The sequence below is a fragment of the Gekko japonicus genome, unplaced genomic scaffold (assembly GCF_001447785.1).
Source record: "Gekko japonicus isolate JY-2015 unplaced genomic scaffold, Gekko_japonicus_V1.1 scaffold1278, whole genome shotgun sequence".
Taxonomy (NCBI): Eukaryota; Metazoa; Chordata; class Lepidosauria; order Squamata; family Gekkonidae; genus Gekko; species Gekko japonicus.
The window spans coordinates 393111-401792 of record NW_015170926.1 but is presented as its reverse complement, the minus strand read 5'-3'; positions in this window follow the sequence as shown (position 1 = coordinate 401792).

Sequence of the window (8682 nt, the reverse complement as noted above, 5' to 3'; positions counted from 1 at the left end):
AAGAGGAACAATTGGGCCAGCACATGGAGAGAACAGGAAAGTGAGGTTGTGTCAGACTCCCAGTCAAGTTAATCTCAACAACACTCTCTTTGACAGTGATATGTTTATTAAGATGCATGCATGATCCAGAAAATCACTTGTGTTAGAACTGAAGATTTTGGCGGGCATATGCTTAATATAGGTAATTCAAACTAAACCCTCTTCCGTTCCCCCATGCATACGTCACAAGCACCTGCCTAACATAGCAACCAAAAGGAAAAATATATGATTTGGTTATCTACTGCTAAAGCTGGTACCAAAAGCTTCAAGGACACCTTTCCCTGGGAAAGAGAAAGGAGGCACATCTTGCAGGAAAAGTTATGGCTCCTAAAAGCAAACGTTCTCACTCACTCAACACATGCACCCCCCTCCCCGTAGGAATTTCCTCCCCCCAATAACTATGACAACCCAAGCGAGCAAAGTGAAGTGAGGTTTGACATTCTGCCCCCCTCAAGCACCTTCTCACTATCCCGGCTTGAGGGGATTGCGCTTACACTGGACCACCAAGTTTAGGCATCACCAGAATTCGGGTGGTCTGGATTCAGGGTTGGTAGGGCCCCCCCTTTGTACCCATGCATAGCCTTAAAGGGAAATGCCAATGGAACTATGTATAGAGTTACTGTAGCTATATTCTGCAAATCGGAGCAAGTCCACCCAATCATCCTGTTGGTAATTGAGGAAACACCTCAGGAATTGCTGCAAGACCTGGTTAGTTCATTCCATTTGCCCATCAGTTTTGGGGTGGTAACCGCTACACAACCCCTGTTCAACCCTCCAAAATTTCAACAGCTCCTTCCAGAACTTTGCAATGAACTGTGAGCCATGGTCCGAGATTATCTTGCACAGCAGAGCATGGAGCTGTATGATGTGTTGCATAGACATTTGCACCAGCTTCTTGGCTGTTGGCACCTGCTTGTAAGGAATAAAATGTGTCTGTTTCGAAAACAAGTCCACCCCCCCCCCAGATCACAGTCTTTCCCTGGCTCGGGGGAAAGTCAGTGATGAAATCCATCGAAATCACTGACCACGGCCGGTCTGGGGTTTCGAGTGGCTGTAATAACCCCAGAACCTTTCCCACCTGCCATTTACTCATCAGGCAGATTTGGCATGAAGCCACATACTTCGAGATGTCCGCCCTCATGCAGGGCCACCAGAACTGTCTTTGGATGTGATTCAAAGTCTTTAGATATCCGAAATGTCCCGACAATTTATCGTCATGCCCCATCAACAAGACTTCCCCCCTAAGGGTTTCAGGGACAGTTTATTTTGCCAGTACCAGCACCCAACGTTTTGCTGGCTCAGGGTCCCCTCCTTCCCAATCTCCACCTTGTCTTTGTCTGAGAGGGCAGCTTTGAATTTCTCCACCCATGGTTGTGAATCTACAAGGGGTTCCCCCTTTGCCCGGCTAAGCATCCCCAGAGCTCCTCCCAACTGGGTGGGTGTGAACAAAGTGTCTACTACCTCATCACATTGGCTGGTGTGCTGAGGGAGGTGGGACAAAGCATCAGCCAGGAAGTTTGACTTGCTGGGGAGGTACTTGAGAGTAAAATGAAACTTAGAGAAAAATTCCTCCAAGCACAACTGTTTTGCATTTAGACGCCTAAGGGCTTTGAGAGCTTCCAGATATTGATGATCAGTATGCACCTCAAATGGAACCCGAGCCCCCTTCAACCAGTGCCTCCAATTCACTAGCACAAGCTTGATGGCCACAGCCTCCTTGTCCCACACAGCCCAGTTTCTTTCAGTACTAGAGAATTTCCTTGAAACATATGCTAAGGGGTGTAACTTTCCATCATCCCCCTTTTGCAAAATGGCCCCCCATGGCCACATCAGACACATCCACCTGTACTACAAATTGCTGGTTTCATCAGGGTGGTACAAAATGGGTTCTGAGGTAAATAGGGTTTTCAGTCTCTCAAAGGTCTGTTGTCATTCTTGGGACCAGTCCAAATGGCTATTTGCCTTTTTGCATTCCTGGGCCTTCCCCTTTGTTTTTAATAAGTCTGTAAGGGGTAAGGTTACTTGGGCGAAATTGGGGATGAAAGGATGGTAGAAATGTGCAAATCCTAAGAAGAATTGTAACTGCCATCTCATTTGTGAGGCCTCCCACACCACCACATCCTGAATCTTCTTAAGGTCCATGCCCAAACCCTTCCTCGATATACAGTACCCCAGAAAGTGCAGCTTCTTTTTATGGAACTCACACTTGGAGAGCTTTGCACATAGGTGGTTTCGGTAGAGGGCTTTCAAAACCTCTCGTATTAGTCTTACGTGTGACTCCTTATCGTTCAAATATATCAACACATCATCTAGATAAACAACCACCCCTTTAAATAGGTATTTGTGCAACACTTAGTTGATTAAGTTCATAAACACCCCCAGGGCTTCAGCCAACCCAAATGGCATAACCAAGTACTTGTACTGCCCCAGTGGAGTGTTGAAGGAAGTTTTATGTTCATCCCCCTCCCAGATGCACACTCTAAAGTAAGCATCATGTAAGTCCAACTTTGTAAAAAATTTCCTTTGAAATTTGAAATTTCCTCTGTCAACAAGTCTTTGATGAGGGGGTAGGCGTTTGACATGGATACTGCGTTCAGCCCTCTGTAATTGAATTTTCAGCCCTGAGACATGAATTTTGAACATATTTGACAGTCTATTATCAACACAGATAAATTCATTAGTGTCCAAACTTTAATAGTGGTGAAGTGTTCTACTGGATTAAGTTTAGAGGGCTGGATCCAGAACTGATTTTCATCTGGAAAAAGTGCCTTTGGCAGGAGAATAAAACACACACCCCAGTTAAGCCCACTGATCTCCCTTAAATGCTGCTCTTTGGGAACAGAGGACCTCAGGAATACATTTGGTGGTACATTTACAATACATTTACAATTGGAGGTCTGCAGTAGGGAGAAGAAATTGGAGGAACATTTCCTTCTGCTAGCTGAAACGTTTGTCTGGACCCAACCCAGAGTATTATATCCTTGCACAAAAGGTCCTTTTGCAGAATTTGCATTTAAACTAGATGATGTTATAAAAACCTGATCCACTTGCTTTTGGCAATGGAAGTGCAAGAAACTCTGATGCTTGAACATCGTTACAGAATATAGTTACCCAAAGGGGCAGCTTCTATTCCGTCAAAACAGGAGTATCAGGATTTGGGTCTCAAAAAGAGGGGTGGGGGGAAATGGGAAGAGACATCCAAAAACCCAAGCCACTCTTGCACCATGAATTATTTGTTTGCATTCATTATAAACATGAATGGCAAAAGAACCAGATGAGCTTCATTACAACAGAAACAAATTGTAATACAAAAGATGAATGAGAATCTAATGAAAAATCTAAACCTATTGTGCTAGCAATACAAAGCAACACAGTGGAGGCATTTTACATAAGACACATTGGCCGAAATAACACACAAGAGTACACATAACTGGGTAGACCCTAATTGTCTTACCACTCCATTGAGCAAGTTTTGAAGCCTTCCTGCACCCTAAGGAGCTGTTCTATCATGGCAGAGCCACTTAAACTGGAAGAACATTCCTTAGGCTAGAGGAAGGCTTGGTAGAGGATGGTTGGATCTACCCCAACATAGGGGGGGGGGGACTGAGACTGAGAATAGTGCAATTGACAGACTGGAAGCTATAGTAAACAAGCAACATCTCTAACAAAAGAACAGGTCAGGGAAAGACTGGGGGATTGTCTCATTGCAGTCAATGGGAAGCCCACTTTTGTTTGCCTCTAGAGTGGACACCCTTAACCTAACTCTCTGAAATTTGGTGAGTCTGATTCTTCGAGAGAATATTAGAATGCCTGAAAATTCCACATTGATTGGATGTCACATACTAAAGTTACAGGTAGGAGAAAATTGACTAACATGCATTGGGATTAACATGCATGGGAAACTATAGATATTTATATACAAGAAGAAGAAGAAGAAGAAGAGGAGGAGGAGGAGGAGGAGGAGGAGGAGGAGGAGATTTGATTTATTCTCCGCCCTTCACTTGGAGTCTCAGAGCGGCTTATTTGGGATGAGGAAAATCAGTGGGATACAGTGATTCCTGGTTATAAATTATATCAGAAGGATGGGGGGGAAGGGTTGGAGGTGGGGTGGCTCTGTATGTCAGAGAGGGTATACAGTCCAGTAAGATTGAGAGGGTAAGAGAACTGGATTCACTTCTGGAAATGCTATGGGTTGAAATAGTGGGCCCAAAAGGAAGATTAACACTGGGAGTTTGTTATCGCCCACCAGATCAAAAGATAGAGGAGGATTATAAAATGATGAATGAATTAAAAATAGCAGGTAGACGAGATAACTGTGTCGTAACAGGTGATTTTAAGTACCCACACACTGATTGTGTCAATATGTGTTCAAGTCGGGAAAAAGAGATTGAGTTTCTAGACATTCTCAATGACTGTGCTATGGAACAGATGGTCACAGAACCAACCAGGGGAGAGGTGATCCTGGATTTGGTCCAAATTAATGCCCAAGACCTGGTGAGAGATGTAAAAGTGATTGCACCGCTTGGGAACAGTGACCATAATGTTACTGAGTTTAACATTTGTATAAATAGGGAGTTGCCAAAAAAAACTGACACCACCACTTTTAACTTTAACAGGGGTAACTTCTCTGATATGAGGGGACATGTGAGGAAGAAACTGAAAGGAAAAGTAGAAAGGGTCAAAACCATTGGGGAAGCTTGGAGCCTATTGAAAACTGCAATCCTAGAAGCTCAGAAAAATTATATACTGCAGGTTAGGAAAGGCACAAATAGGTATAGAAAAAAGCCTGCATGGTTAACAAAGAAAAGTAATGGAAGCTGTAAAACGTAAGAGAGATTCCTTTAAGCAATGGAAAGCTAGTCTCTGTGAGGTTGATAAAAGGGAACACAGGCTGTGGCAAATAAAGTGAAAGTCTGGGATCAGGCAGGCAAAAAGTGAATATGAAGAGCATATAGTGAAAAACATAAAGACCAACAATAGGACTTTCTTCAAATACATTAGAAGTAGGAAGCCAGCCAGGGAGGCAGTGGGGCCCTTGGATGACTAAGGGGTAAAAGGAGTACTGAAGGTTGATAGGGAAATGGCTGAGAAGCTGAATGCATTTTTTGCCTCTGTCTTCGCTGTGGAAGATGAGAAGTGCTTGCCCACTCCAGAACCGCTGATTTCGGGAGGGGTGTTGAAAGACCTGAGTCAGATTGAGGTGATGAGAGAGTAGGTCCTATGACTGATAGACAACTTAAAAACTGATAAATCACCAGGCCTGGATGGCATACATCCGAGAGTTCTGAAAGAACTCAAATGTGAACTTGTGGGCCTCCTGACAAAAATATGGAATCTTTCATTAAAATCTTTCTCCATTCCTGAAGACTGGAAGGTAGCTAATGTCACTCCCATCTTTAAAAAGGGTTCCAGAGGAGATCCAGGAAATTAGAGGCCAGTCAGTCTGACGTCGATACCGGGTAAGTTTGTGGAAAGTGTTGTTAAGGAAAGAATTAGTAGGAACATTGATGAACAAAAACTATTGAGGCAGACTCAGCATGGGTTCTGTAAGGGAAGATGTTGTCTCACTAACCTGTTAGTGTTCTTTGAGGGAGTGAACAAACATGTGGACAAGGGGAACCCAATAGATGTTGTTTACCTTGACTTCCAGAAAGTTTTTGATAAAGTTCCTGATCAAAGGCTCCTAAGTAAGCTCAATAGCTACGGAATAAAAGGACAAGTGAAGTGGCTAAATTTTTGGATGACACGAAGTTGTTCAGGGTGGTGAAAACCAGGGAGGATTGTGAGGCACTCCAAAGGGATCTGTTGAGGATGGGCGAGTGGGCGTCAACGTGGCAAATGGGGTTCAATGTGGCCAAGTACAAAGTGATGCACATTGGAGCAAAAAATCCTAACTATAAATACACATTGATGGGGTCAAAACTGGCAGAAACTGGCCAAGAGAGAGATCTTGGATTCATAGTAAATAACTCAATGAAAATGTCGAGACAGTGTGTGATTGCAATGAAAAAGGCCAACACTATGCTGGGGGTTATTAGGAAGGGAATTAAAAGCAAACCAGCCAGTATCATAATGCCTCTGTATAAATCCACGGTGCAACCTCATTTGGAATACTGTGTACAGTTCTGGTCACCACACCTCAAAAAGGATACTATAGCATTGGAAAAGTGCAGAAAAGGGCAACTAGAATGATAAAAGGGTTGGAACACTTTCCCTATGAAAAAAGGTTAAAGCACTTGGGGCTCTTTAGCTTGGAGACACGACCTCTGAGGGGGTGACATGATCGAGGTTTATAAGATTATGGATGGGATAGAGCAGGTAGAGAAAGAAGTACTTTTCTCCCTTTCTCACAATACAAGAACTCGTGGGCATTCAATGAAATTGCTGAGCAGTTAAGTTAGAACAGATAAAAGGTAGTACTTCTTCTCACAAAGAGTGATTAACGCATGGAATTCACTGCCACAGGAGGTGGTGGACGACTTCAAGAGGGAATTAGATAAGCATATGGAGCAGAGGTCCATCAGTGGCTATTAGCCACAAGGTATAGATAGGAACTCTCAGTCTGGAGGAAGTGATGCTCTGTATTCTTGGTTCTTGGGGGGGGGGACAGTGGGTGGACTTCTAGTGTCCTGTCCCCACTGCTGGACCTCCTGATGGCACCTGGTATTTTTGGTCACTGTGTGACAGAGTGTTGGACTGGTTGAGCCATTGGCCTGATCCGACATTGGCTTCTCTTATGTTCTTATAAGTCCCCAGAGAAAAATAGGAGGTGAAAAGAGTAACAAATGAAGCAGATGGGGTCTTTGAAATGCAAAATTAAGAAACAAAAGGAATTGTTTTTCTATACCCATCTCTATCATGGAATCACATATCTGTTGTTACACGCATTACAAATTTACTTTTAATTCCGAATGACAAAGAAAGGCTTCTCTTTGTTGAAAGATACAGGTTTGCCCTATAGCTTCTCTGTTCTAATGCCACTGAGAATATGCCATTTTAAGGCACTTCCAAAGCTCTGATACACTTTATTTCTGTTGTAAGTTGAAAGCTCTTAAGCTCCTAGATTTTTTTAAAAAGCCACATCAACCAATGTTGGCACCCACAATTAAAGATACATAAAGATACAAAGGTCCTTTCAAATGTTTGAGTCTCCAGAGCACTGAATATGCACAGAACAAGACAGCTGGATTGGGAAGGAAGGCAGAAATAACCTTCCTTCAATTACTATGGAGTGAAAGTAATTTAGGCTGCTTCCACATGCATCTCTTTGTCTTCAGTTTCAAAACAGAAGCCTCAGATTCACAGCTAGCAGTTCATCTTCAGCTGAAGCTTCAAATCTGAAAAAGAAATCCCTGATACACGGCCCACTCTCTTCAGTGCTATATTCCACTCAGTAGCAAATGCGCAACATGGAAAAGGTAGCCAGGTCACTGTTTTTGCTCTGTTTTCCAGGAGAAGGTTGGGAACTGTCCAGTCCCTGGTTAATCATCTTCTGCCTCCCTGAACCCTTTGTGTGGAAGAAAGGAGGAAATTGCCAATTTATGAAGAAGAGAAGAGATTGGATTTATACCCCGCCCTTTACTACCCAAAGGTGTCTCAGAGCGGCTTACAAACTCCTTTCCCTTCCCCTCCCCACAACAGACACCCTGTGAGGTAAATGGGGCTGAGAGAGCTCTTGACAGAAACTGTTCTTTTTTCAAGAACAGCTCTTATCAGAACTACAGCTTGCCCAAGGTCATCCAGCCAGGTGCAAGTGGAGGAGTGGGGAATCAAACCCGGTTCTCCCAGACTAGAATCCGCACACTTAACCACTACACCAGACTGGTTCTAATTTATGAACAAGATACACATCTGGAGCACATCAGTCAGCTACTTTTTTATTTTTAAACTAAGCTAGAGAAGAAGAATGAATACATTAGTTCTCATGAAGGATTGGATAAAGTTTTTGATTGGGAGGAAGAAGTAACTGTAAAGCTGATGGTACTGGAGTTGATTGAATCATTGGTATTGCTATTGAAAACATTCCTAATGTTTATACCAGAATAGGGAGATGGTGGAAATCAGCATACTAAGCAACAAATGAATTGGTTGAAAAGCAACACACAAACAGAACGATGAAATAAATATAATGTACACCTGCATTAAGCCAAGATGTTCTCAGTGGTGGAAGAAAGATGGACCACTTAGATTTAGACATGAAGCAGACAATGGATAGTGACACTAGCCAATGACATGTAAGTGGACAGAACTGGGGAAGATCACCAACTGATGGAGCTACAGTACTGATACTCTCCTAGGCTCTCATTTAATCGACATGGGCATGATTTATGTTTTCTCCCTGGCCCAAAGTGGTCTGCCATAGGCAGAGCCATGAAAAAAGATAAATAAATGCAGCACTTTAAAGTTCTGCTTTTGAACAATCTATAGTTTATCTGAACAGTTGATTCAAACAGTATAGTCTGTAAAACAAAGCTGGGGTCTGGCACACTGCCTGATGCTCACCATGTGAGAAAGTTGATTAGGCATCACTGCAAACAGTCCCACCTCTGAGTTTGCATTGGAGCCTTGCAAAGAAGGGCAGGATCATACATGTCATGAGTGCAACAGTTAGCAGGGAAGAGACTTGACCTCTCCTTGACACTG